This window comes from Pinus tabuliformis, chromosome X (genome assembly GCF_031772625.1).
Source record: "Pinus tabuliformis cultivar Carrire ecotype Pingquan chromosome X, CPIR1, whole genome shotgun sequence".
Taxonomy (NCBI): domain Eukaryota; kingdom Viridiplantae; phylum Streptophyta; class Pinopsida; order Pinales; family Pinaceae; genus Pinus; species Pinus tabuliformis.
This window is the reverse complement of record NC_142308.1, coordinates 2,547,550-2,557,875: the sequence shown is the minus strand read 5'-3', so window position 1 is coordinate 2,557,875 and position 10,326 is coordinate 2,547,550. Positions and strand designations below refer to the sequence as shown.

General features: G+C 36.5%; 3 non-coding genes across 3 annotated transcripts; 2 read left to right on the top strand and 1 right to left on the bottom strand.

Annotated features, from left to right (window-relative positions):
• Positions 1–2,040: 2,040 nt before the first annotated feature.
• On the bottom strand, positions 2,041–2,113 carry TRNAR-CCU (transfer RNA arginine (anticodon CCU)). The gene has a single exon. It is a non-coding gene; the product is annotated as a tRNA-Arg (tRNA).
• A 100-nt stretch (positions 2,114–2,213) lies between these two features.
• Positions 2,214–2,295, top strand: TRNAS-AGA (transfer RNA serine (anticodon AGA)). The gene has a single exon. It is a non-coding gene; the product is annotated as a tRNA-Ser (tRNA).
• Positions 2,296–3,396: 1,101 nt separating this feature from the next.
• On the top strand, positions 3,397–3,478 carry TRNAS-AGA (transfer RNA serine (anticodon AGA)). Its single transcript has one exon. It is a non-coding gene; the product is annotated as a tRNA-Ser (tRNA).
• Positions 3,479–10,326: the final 6,848 nt, after the last annotated feature.

Below are 10,326 nucleotides of genomic sequence, written 5' to 3'. Positions count from 1 at the left end.
TTTGATATGAAGCAAGTTTTTTTATGATTTGAGTTTTCTATATATGTAGTTTAAATATAAAATTTGATATTAAGTTTATTTATGTTTTGATAAAATAATGTTTTGTTTAATTTTGAATTAATGTAAAATTTTAAGAAATTGATAAAAATATATAACAATTTTGTTAAAGTTTGAATAGATGCAAATTTTCAAATAGATAATATTTAAATTTACAAGTTAATCACTTTATTTCTCAATATATATAAAGAGATTCCCTCTTCATACAAGTTGAAATATTACTTTTAAGTGATTGAGTTGAGAGGCTCATTTTACCACTCAGTATGATGTGTAACTTTGTCATCAAAGTTGAAATTTTTCTCATGTTCGCCAAAAAATAATAATAATAATAATTAACTATACAAAACATTTAAATAATGTTGGCTCATAAAGAAATTTTCACATGAAAAAATTGGATTCCTCTGAGCTCATATTAAATCTGTATTTAAAATAAATCTATGCTTATGATACAAAACAAGGAAAACCTAGACCTCTTTTTCAATAATTTCATCGAAAAACTATGAATCATTCCAAAAATTAAAACCACCTTGAAAAATATCCTTTAATGATTTATCATAATAACAGTTAATCAGTCATCATGACACTTGGAGCATCCCACCTTGGAAAATATCCCTTAATGATTTATCATAACAGTTAATCAGTCATCACTTGAAGCATCAGTGGCAAGGTTTGCCCATATGGTAGTGGTTTCAAATTCACTTAAAATGAGGGAGGCTGTGATGACACCCTCCATTACGCCCCTCAATCGACACCCAAAATATATTATTTTAGAGATGTGTGATGGAAGAGTGTGCAATAGTTATTTCTAGCTTTTGACAATTTAATGGCATTCATCTTGACAGTTCTTTGATTTTTTTGCTTATTGGCTTGAGTGTTGGATTCTCCATAGTTTAGCGCTTTGTTACTTTGTTGTTTTTTTGAATAGTCTTTTGATGGCTCTTTGTTCCTTAGCTTCTAGTTTCCTTGGTTCTCACAATTATTTTTTATTATTCATTTTCATCCACTTTGGATTCACTATTATATTCTTGGGTTTCTTTTCTGGAGGGTTCTTTTGATGATCAGTTTTGTTATTTCAGAGAATTTTTGTGCATTTTATGTGATCTGGTTTAGAGAAAGGCCCACTTTATTTCCTCTTTTAGGTTTCTCTTCTGAAGAATTTTTGATGATCAGTTTTGTTATTTCACAGAATTTTTGTGCATTTTATGTGATCTGTTTTAGAGAAGGCCCACTTTATTTCCACTTTTAGAAAGGCTTGTTTGGTTGTCCTTTGGTGTTGGATTATTCAAAAGTAAGGGAAATCCAAAGAACCCTTCAAGAGTCATGGCAAAGTTTTGGAGGACTTGAAGAGAATTTCACATTTGAGGGAGTAACTTCGGATTTACATGAAAAATAGACCATGAACATTTTGTTAAACCAGAAGAATTTCAATCTTAGAAATTGGACTAGTTTCACTGAAGAAGTTTAGCTTGTATAGGCATGAAAAGACATGACAACTCTAACCCATCAGCTGCCAATGTTGACCTAGAACATGCACTAGAATCTGCTTTGAATAATTTGGTCGAGTGCCTTCCTCTAAACAGAGATGCAGAAGTAGGAGAATTTTTTTAAGGATGATCTCTTTTTTCAAACAATACTTTTTTGGTTTATGTATTTCAAGAGATTACAGGAGTTCTCTGTAGATATTACACTCGTCATTTTGATCTGTATTTCAAATATGTTGAAGCATCCAGGCTGGGATTGCCTTTTGATTCTGAGATGTACTCAACTATTCAGAGTCCTTTTTGTATTTACTCTTTGCTACAATCATCTTTTGAAATAGGTATAATATAATTCACCTATTCGAGAAACCAAAAATGTACAGAGAGATCCATACATTCATTTGAAAGCCATAATCCACTTTCCAAAGTGATAACTCCTATTCGAGACCAAAAAACAGTAAAGAAAATTGTGCTTCAACAACAATTCAAAGCATATCTCACAACTCGCGCCAGGTAGGGGTCGAACCTACGACTTTCTGCTTAGGAAACAGACGCTCTATCCACTGAGCTACAGGCGCTGCTGTTATTTGCACATGCGGCGTTTTTAACATGTCAGTTACTTCCTTTTGTACAGAATTATCAGACATATTTTAATTGAATTAGCTGATTGTTATTCAAGTGGACGTGCCGGAGTGGTTATCGGGCATGACTAGAAATCATGTGGGCTTTGCCCGCGCAGGTTCGAATCCTGCCGTCCACGCCAAGGAAAATATTCGGTGCAAGCCATTAAAATATTCGGTGCAAGCCATTGGTCCCGAGTTCTGAGCTTCTTTCTATTGGGTGAGTTCTGAGCTCTGTTTTAGATCCAACTTGGCACTGTGAGTTTTGAGCTTTCTTATTGGCACTGTGGCTTGGGATCCAACTTGGCAAAGATTCTATTGGCACTGTGGCTTGGGATCCAACTTGGCACTGTGAGGCTCTTTTGGCACTGTGAGTTTTGAGTTTTCTTTTAGATTCTATTGGCACTGTGGCTTGGGATCCAACTTGGCACTGTGAGGCTCTTTTTTAGATTCTGTTGGCACTGTGGCTTGGGATCCAACGTGGCAAAGATTCTATTGGCACTGTGGCTTGGGATCCAACTTGGCATTGTGAGGCTCTTTTTTAGATTCTATTGACACTGTGAGGCTCTTTTTTAGATTTTATTGACACTGTGGCTTGGGATCAACTTGGCACTGTGAGGCTCTCTTTTAAATTCTATTGGCACTGTGGCTTGGGATCCAACTTGGCACTGTGAGGCTCTCTTTTAGATTCTATTGGCACCCTGGCTTGGGATCCAACTTGGCACTGTGAGGCTCTCTTTTAGATTTTATTGGCATTGTGGCTTGGGATCCAACACCTAGGCCGACCTCCTTGCTTTTTGGGTTTTTCCCTTTGCAATCTGGTTTGTTTTTGGAGATTCCAAATCATATATTTATTTTGCATATCTATAAAAACCCTTTTGGGGTCTCTCTCTGCAATCTGGTTTGTTTTTTTTTCCTGCTTTTTGGGTCTTTCCCTCTGTTTTTGGAGATTCCAAATCATATATTTATTTTGCATATCTATAAAACCCAAAACTGCTTTCTGGGTATTTCACTCTGCAATCTGGCTTGCTTTTGGAGATTCCAAATCATATATTTATTTTGCATATCTATAAAACCTAACTGTGGTTTCAATGAAAATACTCAGTGCAGGCCATTCGCATTGGTCCTGAGCTACAGGCGCTGCTGTTATTTGCACATGCGGCGTTTTTAACATGTCAGTTACTTCCTTTTGTACAGAATTATCAGACATATTTTAATTGAATTAGCTGATTGTTATTCAAGTGGACGTGCCGGAGTGGTTATCGGGCATGACTAGAAATCATGTGGGCTTTGCCCGCGCAGGTTAGAATCCTGTCGTCCACGCCAAGGAAAATATTCGGTGCAAGCCATTGGTCCCGAGTTCTGAGCTTCTTTCTATTGGCTATGTGAGTTCTGAGCTCTGTTTTAGATCCAACTTGGCACTGTGAGTTTTGAGTTCTGAGCTTCTTTCTATTGGCTATGTGAGTTCTGAGCTCTGTTTTAGATCCAACTTGGCACTGTGAGTTTTGAGCTTTCTTTTAGATTCTATTGGCACTGTGGCTTGGGATCCAACTTGGCAAAGATTCTATTGGCACTGTGGCTTGGGATCCAACTTGGCACTGTGAGGCTCTTTTGGCACTGTGAGTTTTGAGCTTTCTTTTAGATTCTATTGGCACTGTGGCTTGGGATCCAACTTGGCAAAGATTCTATTGGCACTGTGGCTTGGGATCCAACTTGGCACTGTGAGGCTCTTTTTTAGATTCTGTTGGCACTGTGGCTTGGGATCCAACGTGGCAAAGATTCTATTGGCACTGTGGCTTGGGATCCAACTTGGCATTGTGAGGCTCTTTTTTAGATTCTATTGGCACTGTGAGGCTCTTTTTTAGATTTTATTGACACTGTGGCTTGGGATCAACTTGGCACTGTGAGGCTCTCTTTTAAATTCTATTGGCACCCTGGCTTGGGATCCAACTTGGCACTGTGAGGCTCTCTTTTAGATTCTATTGGCACCCTGGCTTGGGATCCAACTTGGCACTGTGAGGCTCTCTTTTAGATTTTATTGGCATTGTGGCTTGGGATCCAACACCTAGGCCGACCTCCTTGCTTTTTGGGTTTTTCCCTTCGCAATCTGGTTTGTTTTTGGAGATTCCAAATCATATATTTATTTTGCATATCTATAAAAACCCTTTTGGGGTCTCTCTCTGCAATCTGGTTTGTTTTTTTTTCCTGCTTTTTGGGTCTTTCCCTCTGTTTTTGGAGATTCCAAATCATATATTTATTTTGCATATCTATAAAACCCAAAACTGCTTTCTGGGTATTTCACTCTGCAATCTGGCTTGCTTTTGGAGATTCCAAATCATATATTTATTTTGCATATCTATAAAACCTAACTGTGGTTTCAATGAAAATACTCAGTGCAGGCCATTCGCATTGGTCCTGAGCTCTCTTATAGATTTTATTGGCACTGTAGTTTGGGATCCAACACCAAGGCCAAATTCCTTGATTTTGGGGTTTTTTTACTGTGTAATCTGGCTTGATCTAAGGGATCTTATTGTTTTTGGAGATTTTAAATCAGTTATTGAAGGGGCAACTGTGTAATCTGGCTTGATCTAAGGGATCTTATTGTTTTTGGAGATTTTAAATCAGTTATTGAAGGGGCAAATAACAGGGGTTTTTAAATTCTTTAGTTCTTGACCCATGAAAGCTCTGAATCAAAGCACTGTCAAGCTGAGTTCCATCATCTATCTATTTTGCATATCTGTAAGACCAAAACCCAAAACTGTGGCTTCAATGAAAATATTCAGTGTAAGCCATCGGCATTGGTCCTGAGCTCTCTTATAGATTCTATTGGCACTATGGCTTGGGATCCAACACCCCAGCAGGACTCCTTGCTTATTTTGTCTTTCACTGTGCAATTTGGCTTAATCTCCAGCATTTCATTATTTTTGGAAATTCTAAATCAGTAATTAAATAGGAAAATGACAAAAACTCTTTAAATTCTTTAAAGCTTGACCTATACAAACTTTGAATCAAAACACTGTCAACTGAGTTCCATCATCTATCCATTTTGCATATCTATAAGACCCAAAACAATGAAACAGATTGCCTCAGCGAAAAAAGTTGCAACTCAGTTCCTGATCATATTATCTTCCAAACAGTGAAACAGATTGCCTCTCAAAAAAAGTTGCAACTCAGTTCCTGGTCATATTATCTTCCAACAGTTTGAAAATGGCATTCAGAAAGGGGAAGGCTTTACCCCTTTTAATGAGTTTCTTATTGTCTGCAAGGCTCTGTGTCACTACCCTGTTTCCGGAAATTATCTTTAGCAGGTTTCACTAGGTTATAATGACTTTTTTTTCTTGGATTATGATGACTCCTAATTTCTTTTAGCAGGTTTTTTGATATTGTAACCCAAATCTATGTTTATAGGACTGATTCGTAAAATATATTCTCTGTTTTGAGCGATTGAAAACTTTCTCACTCTAATATATATACTTTCTCATTTTATAATCTGTGTGGGAAAAAAAAGTTGGTTCCAGTAATTGCATGGACGCCTTTAAAGTACCTACCTGTTTTGCTAAATATGAAATGGAATAATGAAAATATTCAATAATTCTTGCAACATTATAAAAGACAGTTTGGGCATCAATAATAATTATGGTATATAAGTATTTAGAGATTTAGTAATGCATTATATTAGATATCATGTTTTAGGATTTAACTGCTTTAAAAAATTAATCAATTACGATTACTTATCATGAAAATAATCATAAATAAATTACTTTCTTAAAACAGTTAAATTCTAAAACTAATATCTAATTATGATATCTTCTTATTTGGCCAAATATAAAATAGAATAAATTTGAATCACACTTTAAGAAATTTGAATCACACTTTAAGATATAGTTATGTTGATATCTCACTTTGAAGTCCAACTTCATCCCATCATACCTAAACTATACTATTTTTTAAACAAAAATGGTAAGGTTTTAACCAAAAAGGGCAACACCTTTATATTTAATGGTTGTTTCAGCAAAAATAACATAAATTATTTTAATCAAATAATTAAAAACACTACCGCATTAAAGACACTACCATTTCTCTCAATTTTGTTATATTAACATGAAATTAAAAAATTATAACAATTTGAAGAGGATACGTGATTAAACAGTCTCGGTGATCTGTCTCGGTGATCTCTGCGGTGATCTCTTTATATATACAATCTCTTTATAACAATCTCTGCGGTGTGGTTTGAATCTCTGCGCCTATCTGCGGATGATATTATAACAATCTGTGGCGTGATCTGTCTTGGTGATCTTGCATGATATAAACAGTCTCGCGTGTCTCTCGCACATAAACTTTCGGTGATCTTGGCATATAAACAGTCTCTCGCATGATATATAGCCTCGCAGCAGAAGTCTCTCGCAGGATATAAGCGCATTCGGTGATCTTGGTTTTAAAGCTCGCATACATAAATCCAAAGCTTGGAGATCTCGGCTCGCACATCAGGATCAGGTGCACACATTCCTTATCTTTTTATTTTTTTACATATTTGCTCATATAATTTCAAGCATGAATATTTCACCACAGTTACCAAAGATTACCAAGGGCAGAGCTAGCACAGTTACTCTACAAGGCCTCTATGAGTACATAGAGTCTTTAGAGAAACGTAGAGAAGAAAGAGAAGCCAAGTTACAAAAAGAGTTAGAAGCCGTGCTGGAAAACAAATTTGCATCTCTTGAAAACACTATCCAAAAACAAATAGAAAATAAAATAGAACTACTGGAGAATAAAATGGAGGCAATAGAGACTAGATTGCATGTTATAGAAAAACAAAACCAAGATACTAACCAACCATCCCAACAAGGAGACGCTGATACCTTAGAGGGTCTTAAAATGAAAGACGTGATTAAAGAATTAGAAGAAAAAGTTAATAGCCGCCTCACCCTAAATAGTGTGGTAGACAAGGTAGATATTAAACCAATTAAAGACGAAATGAAAAAATTAATAGAATTAGACCACGAACGTAACAAAAGGACCTTAAACCTTATAATCTTCGGTTTAAAAGAGGAAGAAGATGAGGATACTTTAGCCTTAGTCCAGACAGAATTACATAATAGATTACAAATTGAAACAGTGTGTCTCACAGAAGCAACAAGGTTGGGGAAATTAACCGAGAATAAAGGAAGATTAATCCGCATAAAGGTGAGCTCTACTGATCATAAGCACAACATACTTAGTAAAACCTCAAGTCTAAAAGGAACGAGAATATTCATAAATGAAGATCTCATTCCAGAAGATCAAGCAGAATTAAGAAAAGAGGTTCAAAAGGTAAAAGAAGCTAGAAAGGAAGGAAAATGGGCAATAATCAGAAATAGAAAAGCCGTTATTCGAGACAAAAACCAAAAAGATAGTAATCAATAGCAATTAAACATGCTCCGGATCCTTTCTTGGAACTGTCGGGGCTTCCCATGGAACAAAGGCCCCAAGCTAAGTTGGATTTCAAATGATGTTGATATTATTTTGCTTGTTGAAACTTGGGAGCATGAAGAATCTAAGGTCCCTAACATAGATGGCTTTACGCTATGGTCTACGTGGAACAAGCGATCCTCCCGTAGAGGCATTGGGGGAATAGCTTGTTACATTAAGAAGAACATCTCCCCCTATGTTAGGCTTTATAAAAATGACCCCTACAACCAATTTAGTTGGATAGAGATCAGAGACATTAATAATAAAAAGTCCTACATAGCAATATGTTATTTCCCCCCCATTAATTCTAACTTCTATAAGAAGAAGAATCTAGATAAAACTAACCCTTACAATAGTTTAGAGAACGATATTTGTAGCCTAAGGAATGATGGTAATATCCTTTTAATAGGTGACTTCAATGCCCGAACTTCAAACAACCAAGCTATTATTTTAAGCAATCGTTCCAACCCTAATCCTCTTTGGTTAGACGAAGACCCTACCCTGGCTAGTAGGTACAAAAGGAGCTCTGAAGACCTCGAGGAAAATTTGTTTGGGTCAGAGCTTGTCAAGCTCTGTAGTGCTCAGGATCTCATAATTTGCAACGGTCTACAAAAGTGGCCCAATTCCAGCAAGATGACCTGCATCCATGGACTTGGTAGCAGCGTGGTAGACTACGTTATTTCCGATCTTCCATTATACAACGAAATGATAAACTTTGACATCTTAAACGACCACGAGCCTGACTCCGATCATAGGCCTTTACTTATAACCCTCAATTTTGTCATGCATAGAGTTCCCATAGAAAATAATACTTACAACCGAAAGAACTTAATATTTGATAAAAATAAAAAGGACCTCTTTCTAAATGAATTAAAAACTAATTTGCCTCCTTTATCTAGTATAGACAACATAGAAGTCCTATATCATAATTTTACTACAACCCTCTCATATTCTATTAAAAAGTTCTCAATTGAAGTCTCAAATAATAAAAGAAATAGCAAAACCAATCCTTGGTATGACAAAGATTGTAATAATGCGAGGAGAGCAACTAAGGAAGCTGTTGATGATTCTCTTAAAATGGACAAGATAAGAATATATAAAGCCCTAATTAAAAGGAAAAAGAGGCAGTACATTCGTCAAAGACAGGAGAATCTCTTACACCTCTCTAAGGTAGCTCCTAAGAAATTTTGGAGGCAGATTCTGACTAGGAAGACTAAGGATAATAATAAAATTGCTCTCCCCGATTGGAATTCTTATCTTAAAAAGCTTTATGAATCTCCTAATGTCATGGATAATTTGGAAACCCTGCTCACAACGAAAGAAGTCTTCTCTTTAGAAGACATTAAGTTTGGGGTTAATCGCCTCGCGAATGGGAAAGCTAAGGACATTGAAGGTTACCAGGCAGAAATCTTAAAAATTGGAGGCCCTTTCCTCATCCCCCACATCCACAAGCTTTTCAATCAAGCTGTTAAGCAAGGGTTCCCTAAACCTTGGACTGAGAGCCTCATTATCCCTATTTTTAAAAGTGGAGATACAAATAACCCCTCTAATTATCGGACAATTATGATCAGCCCTCTCTTAGCCAAATTATATGGTAGTATTCTGGAGAAAAAGTTAAGCATATGGCTTGAAAGTGAAGGTAAGCGGGCTAAAGGCCAAGCAGGTTTCAGAAGGCATCACTCAACAACAGACCACCTTGTTACGCTAAGAATCATTGCGGAGGAATGTCGTAATGATAAATCCAATTTATTTTGCTGCTTTGTAGACTTCAGAAAGGCTTTCGATACGGTTCCTAGATACAACCTTTGGAATAGGTTAGAAGAGCTAAATGTTCCTCTTGAGTTAAGGGCTGCTGCTATAAGGCTATACGAGAATGTAATTGCCAAGCTAAAGAACAATGAGGGGTGGTCAAAAGATATTAAGTGTAACATCGGAGTTAAACAAGGGTGCCCCCTCTCCCCTACTCTATTTGGCATTTACATCGATAAGCTCGAAGGTTATTTAGAAGAAGCAGGATGTGGTGGCACAATCTTAGCTGGGATAGTCATTATCCTTCTTCTCTATGCTGACGATATTGTTCTTTTGGCAAGATGTCCTTCTGATCTTGATAAGAAACTCAAGCTTCTTAAGGATTTCTGCTCTACCATGGGTATGACTGTTAACACAGACAAAACAAAAGTTATGATTATCAAATCCAAGAAGGACACTTGCGCTAATTTTATGTATGACAATAATAACTTGGAGGAAGTGTATTCTTACAAGTACCTAGGAATTGATATCCATCACAAGCTCAACTGGAACCATAGCATTGAGAAAAGGATCAATGGGGGATGGAAAGCTTATTTTGGTCTTGAAAATAATTGTAAAACAGCAAACCTCGTAATGTGGGATAAAAAGAAGTTCCTATTTGAAACTTTAGTCATCCCTGTTATCTTATATGGTTGTGAAGTTTGGGGCTGCAGCATCTCCAGAGAATCATGGAGGAAGATTGAGCAAATCCAGAAGCGTTTTATAACTTATAACTTGAAAATTAAAAGTAATACACCCTATCCTATTCTCCTTATAGAAGCAGGTCTTTCTCCTATTGAGAGTCTAGCTATGCTCAGGTTTCTGTTGTACAAGCACAAGCTCAATAACATAGACAATCATAGACTTCCTAAGCTAGCTTTAAATGCCAGCCAAAACCACCTAAGGCTTAACCGAGGATGGCATAAGGACACAAG